Source organism: Papio anubis, unplaced genomic scaffold (assembly GCF_008728515.1).
Source record: "Papio anubis isolate 15944 unplaced genomic scaffold, Panubis1.0 scaffold1240, whole genome shotgun sequence".
NCBI classification, from domain to species: Eukaryota; Metazoa; Chordata; class Mammalia; order Primates; family Cercopithecidae; genus Papio; species Papio anubis.
In genome coordinates this window covers 1-8,530 of record NW_022161182.1, presented here as the reverse complement: position 1 = coordinate 8,530, position 8,530 = coordinate 1, and the positions used below count along the sequence as shown (strand labels likewise).

Sequence of the window (8,530 nt, the reverse complement as noted above, 5' to 3'; positions counted from 1 at the left end):
TCGGATCGCATTGAAGACTATAGCAATAAAGGAAATATCCTCAAATAAAACCCAGAAAGAAGCGTTCCAAGAAACTGCTCTCTGATATGTGCATTCATTTCACAGAGTTAAAGCTTACTCTACATTGCCCAGTTGGGAAACTCTGTCTTTGAGGAATCTGCGAAGGAATATTAACTTTCGACCAGGGGCCCGTGGTGACCAAGGAAATGTCTTCCAATGAAAACTGGAGAGAAGGTTTCTGAGCAACTGCTTTGTGATGTGTGTTTTCATCTCATAGAGTTAAACCATTCTTTGGATTGAGCAGTTGAAATCACCCTTTCTGTGGAATCTGAGGAAGGACGTTTGGGAACGCTGTTTAGAATATGGAGAAAGAAATATCCTCTGATATGAACCAGAAGGAATCTTTCTATGAAACTGCTCTGTGTCGTGTGAATTCCTCTCGCTCAGGTAAGCTTCTCTTTTCATTGAGCAGTTTTCTAACATTGTTTATGTTTAGCGTGCGAAGGGATATTCGGGAGCGCTTTGAGGCTTACTGTGAAAAAGGAAATGTGTTCAGATAGAAACTGGAGAGAAGCTTTCTGAGAAACTGCTTTGTGACATATGCATCCCACTCACAGTGTTATACCTCTCTTCTCATACGGTATAGGGAAAACCCTTTTGGAGAAAAAGGTACCAAGGGATATTCGGGAGCATATTGATGCCTATGGTGAAAATTGAAATAGCCTCAGGCAAAAACTGGAAAGAAGCTTCGGGAGTATACGGATGGCTACAGTGAAAAAGGAAATATCTTCAGACAGAAACTGGAGAGAAGCTTTCTGAGGAGCTGCTTTGTGATGTGTTCATTCCACTCACAGAGTTATTACTTTCTTCTCATAAAGCTTTGGAGAAATCCTTTTGAAGAAAAGCTACCAAGGGATATTCAGGAGCATATTGATGCCTATGGAGTTCTGGAGGCTGGAAGTTTAAGATCAAGGTGTCAGCAGGGTTGGTTTACCTGAGGCCTCTTTCTTTGTCTTGCAGATGGCACTGTCTCACTGTGTCTTCACATGGCCTTTACTCTGTGCATCCACATCCCTTGTTTCTGTCTGTTTTTATAAGGACAGTAGTCATATTGGGTTTGTGTCCCACTCTTCTGACTTTACTTCTTGAAAGTCCGTGTCTCCAAACATAGTCCCTGTGGGAGATAGGGCTACAACATGTGAATTCTGGGTAGATGGAATTCAGTGCATAATAAAAATATAAAATATTTAATGTGTATCAGTTATCTTTGGCAGAAAAACAAACTACTGCAAATCTCAGAAACTTGAAACAACCACCATTTATTTTTCTTAACATTCATTCTGTAAGTAATTTGTACTGGACTCAGTGGGTGGCTTATCTTGTCTCATGGGGCTGACTCAGGTATCTGAAGCCAGTTTGCAGGCCAGCTGGAGCAGGTCGGTCCAGGATAATCTTAGCTGGGGCAGTGCCCTTCTGTTCCCTGGGGTCTCTCGTCTTCCAGGAGGCTAATTTGGGCTTGATCACATTGCAGCTGAACAGGTTCCAAAGGGAAGTGAGAAGCACTCAAAGCTTCTTCCAGGAGTCTAGGCTTGGAGCAGGCACAGGGTCACTTCCACCAAATTGCATTTGTCAAAGCAAGTCACAAGTCCACCAAGATTCAAAAAATGAAGAAATAGCCCCCACCCCTTAATAGCGGAAACAGCAGTCACATTGCAAAGGAGATATGGACATAGAGAAAATCTTTCATCATGTTTGTGAACAACCTACCTAAAATCGATTTATTTAATAGTAATTTTGCCAAAATCCAAATTAGAATTTTATTTGAGTAGGACAAAGTGATTCTAAAATGTATCTTTAATTAAAATTAAAATATTTATAAAATTTTAAGAGTTAAGGAGTAATGCTAATTAGGTATTTAAATGTATGAAACAATTATTAAAATGATGTAGTATAAGACTAAACAGACAGCTATTAGAAGAGGACATATCCTTCTTGCGGTCGCGGCTGTCCCGAGGGTGGAGGGCCCTGCGCCTGCGCGGACCTGGAGTCCTGCTCTACCGCAGCCGCTGGGAGGCCAGCGGTTGCAGTGGGGACCTGTCGGGCCCCTCCCTCCTCCGGTGCCCCGCACCAGGTCCTTCCCCACGGAGACGCGCCGGCTGACCGCGGGCGAGTGCAGCCGGTGACCCGGCAAGAGGCGGCGCCGCTCCCAAGAAGTCTCAGACGGCCGTGTCCGAAACCTACTATTTTTTTTAAGTTCTTAGTTATTGGAAATGCAGAACTGGCAAATCTTGCTTATTTCATCAGTTTATTGAAAAAAAAATCAAAATGACTCAAATCATACAATAGGAGTGGAATTTGGTTCAAAGGTAATAAATGCTTGTGGTAAATATGTAAAGTTACAAATACGGGATACAGCACGACAAGAACGATTCAAGTCTGTGAAGAGAAGTTATTACCCAGGGGCGACCGGGGCTCTCCTCGTCTATAATATCAGCAGCCGAGAAACCTACAATGCACTTACTAATTGGTTAACAGATGCCCGAATGCTAGCGAGTCAGAACATTGTGATCATCCTTTGTGGAAACAAGAAGGACCTGGATGCAGATCGTGAAGTTACCTTCTTAGAAGCCTCCAGATTTGCTCAAGAAAATGAGCTGATGTTTTTGGAAACAAGTGCACTAACAGGGGAGAATGTAGAAGAGGCTTTTGTACAGTGTGCAAGAAAAAATACTTAACAAAATTGAATCAGATGAGCTGGACCCAGAAAGAATGGGCTCAGGTGTTCAGTACAGAGATGCTGTATTGAGACAGCTGAGATCACTGCGGTGCACACAGGCCCCAAAAGCTCAGGAGTGTGGTTGTTAGGAGCCATGGGACAGCACACAGGTGTTCATACAGTGGCATTTGGGACACAATTGTTGGAACCTTAAGAATCTGAGGTTTTTTACCACCATCCTTTTCTACACTGTATGGAAGTAGATCTTTATGGGGAAAAGAGAATTTGGGGTGTTCTGCCAGCTAGTCAAAGTGGCACAGCAAATCATATAAATCCAATTAAATGGACAACACCATTAGATGTGTATGTAAAAATTTTCTGTTTCATATTTTCCCTTTCCCTTTCAGTTTAAAACATGCTATAAACATGCTATGTACTGTATGTCCTGGAGCCCAGTGCGGCTCCACAGCATGGAATCTGATGTATGATATGATAGAATGTGGCACTAAATGCAGTTTCAGATTTAATTTTTTTAATCATATGAACTAAAATTGTCAATTGTGAGGGGTGCTTTTCTCATCATATCGGTTATATTGCACAATTGGTTGTATTTAAGACTTGATAGTCAAAGACTCTGGCATTAATAGCCAGTGTGTTTCTTACTTAATTCTGTTTACTACATTCTACGTGGTGTTTATGTGATCCACACTTGAAATACTAGATGAGTAGACATTCACTAACATATCAAAATAAAATGAACAGTTGAGGTTTTCCATTAACTTTATACTGTCCAGCTCTGTTGATTTTAAAGCCTCATCATCCAGGTCAGTTCAGGAAGTATATCTGGAGTACCTGCTCCATTTTTAGCTATGAGACTAGCACTAAGGATTCTGATACCTGTACCCAAACCTACTGGGCTACTAATACTTCTCTCAGCCGTTGATAAAATACACTAGACCATGTAAGCTGGGGCCACTCATCCATTGCGAGTTTACTAGTCTGTCTGGTCCCCCTGCTAGAAAACACATCGTTTATACTGTGCTTTTTCTGGGATTCAATATAATGGCATCACTGCCTGTTTTTCACATCTTTTGTTTCCTGGGTTTTTTGTTTTGTTTTGTTTTTTGAGACAGAGTCTCACTCTGTCACCCAGGCTGAAGTGCAGTGGCTTGATCTCGGCTCACTGCAAGCTCCGCCTCCCAGATTCACTCCCTTCTCCTGCCTCAGCCTCCAGAGTAGCTGGGACTACAGGAGCCCGCCACCATGCCTGGCTAATTTTCTGTATTTTTAGTAGAGACCAGGTTTCCCCATGTTAGCCAAGATGGTCTTGATCTCCTGACCTTGTGAGAACATGTAGTATTTGTTTTTCTGTGTCTGTGTTAATTGGCTTAGGATGATGTCCTCTAGTTGCATCCATATTGCTACAAAGGACATGACTTCATTATTTCTTTTGGCTGCGTATGGTATTCCATGGTGTGTATGTACCGCGTATTCTTTATCCAGTCCACAACTGATGTAACCTAAGTTGATATTCTAAAATTCATATGGAACCAAAAAAAAGCCCAAATAGCCAAAGCAATCCTAAGCAAAAAGAACAAAGCTGGAGGTATCAGTATCATATTACCTGGCTTCAAACTATATCAAAAGAGCGTGGTGCTGGTAAAAACAAAACAAAACAACATAGCCCAGTGGAACAGAGAACCAAGAAATGAAGCTACACACCTACAGCCATCTGGTCCTTGACAAAGTCAACAAAAACAAGCAATGGGGAAAGGACAACTTATTCAATAAATGTTGCTGAGATGGCTGGCTAGCCATATGTAGAAGAATGAAACTAGACCCCTGCCATTCACTATATTCAAAAATTAACTCCAGATGAATTTAAGATTTAAATGTAAGATCTCAAACTATAAGAATCCTAGAAGAAAACCTAGGAAACATCATTCTGGACATTGACCTTGGGAAACAATTTAAGAGTAAGTCCTCTAAAGCAATTGCAATGAAAATGTATATTGACAAATGGGACCTGGTTAAACTGAAGAGCATCTGCACAGCAAAAGAAACTATCAACGGAGCAAACAGACAACATACAGAATGGGAGAAAATATTCACATACTATGCATCCAACAGAGGTCTAATATCCAGAATCTATAAGGAACTTCATTCAACAAGCAAAAAAAAAACAAATAAGCCCATTAAAAAGTGGACAAAAGACAGAAGCAGGCAGTTTTCAAAAGAAGACATACAAGCGGCCAAAAAACACACGAAAAAATGCTCAGCATCACTGATCAAAGAAATGCAAATCAAAACCACAATGAAATACCATCTCACACCAGTCAGACTACCTACTATGCAAAAGCCAAGAAACAATAGATGCTGGTGAGGCTGGGGAGAAAAGGGAACACTTACACACTGTTGGTGGGAATGCAAAGTGGTTCAGCCACTGTGGAAAACAGTTCGGAGATGTCTCAAAGAACTTGATACAGGACTACCATCTGATATAGCAATCCTATTCATAGGTATATATCCAAAAGGAAATGAATCATTTTACTGAAAAAACCCATGAAATGTTCATTGCTTTGGTATAAAGAAAATAATTTCTATCTTCAGAAGCTGGATTCCAAATACATTTGGAAAGTAAAATACATAAAAATAACAAATAACCAAGGTTAATAAATAAGGCAAGAGAATAAACACAAAAACTGATATATTTAACTACCTAAAAATGAAACAATAGATGTATGTACAAAAAAAATCAAAATTAAATTATTTATACAGACCGTTTGTTCCCCAAAGAAGACCACCAGAGTCCAGAGTCAAAGCCAAGCGGCAAGGATCTTTACTACAAGTTCGAACTTGGCTCCCTCCATTCCACAGCATACAAAGGGCCTCAAACAATGTGAGTGCTTGCTTTTTATAGCCGATGTACATGGGATATGTAGAAGTTACAGAACAAAATTAATTCTCTCGGTGCAGCATTACAATTGGTTAATATTATACATTTAGCATTTTTGTGGTTCCCTTTGCTGCGTCCTTATCAGAATTTCCCAGGTGATGTTTCCTGAAGTTTAAGAAAAGAAATATGGAGGAATAATGTGTGTGGTGGTGTTGTGCTGGGCTCGTGCTGGAGCTCAGGGAGTTGGGAGAAGATATATGGGATGTGCCTCATTCCTTTCATTCCCCTTCTTTTCAGGTACTTTCTAAACAGGAAGCAGTCTTGGGTCTTATAAGTCTGACTCTGTTTCAGCGTTTGGAGTTGAGGTATTGGGCTCTGAGGACCATAGCTGGTGGGTGTCAACCTTTCTCCTGACAAACTGCAAAAATTCTGTTAACAACACAGGTCCTACAGTTGCCAGAAATAGTAGACTAGCAGGGTCCAAGGAAGGGGGCTAACAGAGGAAAAACATAGAATTCCACCATTGATTACTGCAGCTGAAAACTGCCGTGTTTTACTTCAGTGCTTAACTTATATAAGTAACTGTTGGACCCGTTCTACAAGCCCTGATTCATTTATGTAGAAACAACAGTCCTCTTTCAGAAACATATGTACCACCTTTTTCAGCAGTGGGTAGGTCCAAAGACCCTCCGGTTCTGCAAGTTACCTGGGCTAGGGACGTGACTGCCACTGAAGGGAGGCAAGGGACTCAGCTGGACTCCTCCCTTAGCAACGGCAAATTGTTGGTACAACTTGTTGCTTTCTATGAGGGTGTGACCTAAGGCTCCCCCCGCCATCCCGGCCGCAATGAGGGATGCGGTGAGGGAGATTCCTGCAATGAGAGGGAGAAATATGGCTCGTGTAGGTCTCGGTCTAGGGACTGGGTGAATAGCAGTACTAGTCCAGTTACCGGTGTACCCTAGGAACTCACCAGCAGTTAGTAGAGTCAACCGGGGAGCTAATGTGACAGGAAGACACAGTAGGTTGGTAACAGAGGGACTAGATAGGTCCTTAGATAATGTCCCATTACACCAGAAGAATATGCCCGGCGGAGCCCTTGGGGTGATATTAGGGGGCACTGTAGTGATACTGCAGAGGCTGGAATTGGTTCCTGAGAAACAGTAGGGAAACTTCTCCTGACTGGGGTTTAGGTATAGGGGCACGTTTAGGATAGGGGCATATGAAAGGGTTCAGAGGTTGTTAGCTTGGGCAGAGGTAGAGGATCCCCATGGCAGAGGGACAGCGGTTAGCGGTGGACACCCTAGGGTGGCACACAGAAAGCAGCCAGACAGGCTGTGAAGTCCTGTAAGGTTAGCAAGCTCTAGTCCTTCTTGTAATAATTTTAACCAGGAGAAAGGACGTAAGTCTTGTGTTAGCCTGTTTTCCTGTCGTTGGATATTCCCGTGGACCAGGGGCAGTACTTGCACTAGGCCTCACCACAGATAGAGGTGACTGCTAGGCCATGTGGAGGAGGGGGAGTAGTATACAGCCCCATGTTGAGGCGTAGTCCAGCGGGAGTTCCAGGGGTCTCTAACTATCCATGTATATGAAAAGTCTCCATCCCGTCTACGATGGAAGGGCCACTTAGGGTCCAACTGTTCTTCCTCTCCCCAATAACGGGACCTATGGATGTTACAATAGTTATAAGGACAGCTGGCATTTTGGTGCAACCAATAGTGTTTACAATTGTATTTAGTCTGATCAAACTCAAAACATATTATTGGTGTCACTGGTTTGGCTATTTGAAAGCTAATAAAATTTAGTAAGATTGGGCTATTGCACCCTGAGGAGGGGCAATCAGCACTGGCCAATAATTTCCCGGGCTTATGAGGTTGTCCGGGGTGGGTTCGGTTTTCATAAAGCCAGAATCTCCAGACAAAGGGATTAGATGCTGGTTTGGTGTTTTCCCCGGTGGCCACTAGGGCAGCTAACGTTAGGGCTAGACTACCTAACTGCATGTTTGCAGTGAGCTATGTTGCCGGCGCAGGGTGAGTTTTAAGGGGTTGTTCTTAGCTCTGTCCACAGTCCACGTGGCCGGTGCTTCAGCCACTGCCGTGATTGGTCCCAGAAGGTCGGAGGTTGAGTCCACTGGCTTGACGTGGGTGTAGTGGATCCACGACACGATGCCTTCTACCTTTAGGGTGGTGGGTGTGGTCAGGAGTACCTGGAGTGGTCCCTTCCACCTGGGTTCTAGGGTCTCTTGTCGGTGTCACTTAACCAGGACCCAGTCTCCTGGCTGGTATGGATGGGGTGTCGGTGGGGGACCGGTCTCATATAGTTCCTTCAGCTTGGGCCAGATTTCTTGATGAATTTTCTGCAAGGCTTGTAGGGAAAATAAGAATTCAGAGACATTTTCTGTTTCAGACTCAAGCAGATCATCTTTTAAGCTGGGAACCAGGGGTGGAGGTCTGCCATACATGATTTCATAAGGGGTAAGGCCCAGTCTGTAAGGGATATTATGGGCCCGGAACAGAGCGTAGGGGAGAAGGACCACCCAATTAGCGCCAGTCTCCATAGTCAATTCAGTTAAGGTCTCTTTTAAGGTCCGATTCATCCTCTCTACCTGTCCTGAACTCTGGGGCCTGTAAGCGCAATGTAGTTTCCAATTTGCCCCAAGGATGGAAGCCAAATCCTGACTTACCTTAGCGACAAAGGCAGGCCCATTATCTGACCCTATCTGGACGGGGAAGCCATACCTGGGAAGGATATCTTCCAGAATTTTCTTTGCTACGACCTGAGCAGTTTCTCTTTTGGTTGGGAATGCTTCAGTCCACCCTGAAAAAGTATCTACAAAGACAAGTAAGTACCGATACCCATACTTTCCTGGCTTTATTTCAGTAAAATCTACTGGGAAGTAGATTTTACTGAAATAAAGCCAG

General features: G+C 43.2%; 1 pseudogene; it reads left to right on the top strand.

The window, feature by feature from the left end:
• The first annotated feature begins 1,949 nt into the window (after positions 1–1,949).
• On the top strand, positions 1,950–2,880 carry LOC116272543 (annotated as a pseudogene).
• Positions 2,881–8,530: the final 5,650 nt, after the last annotated feature.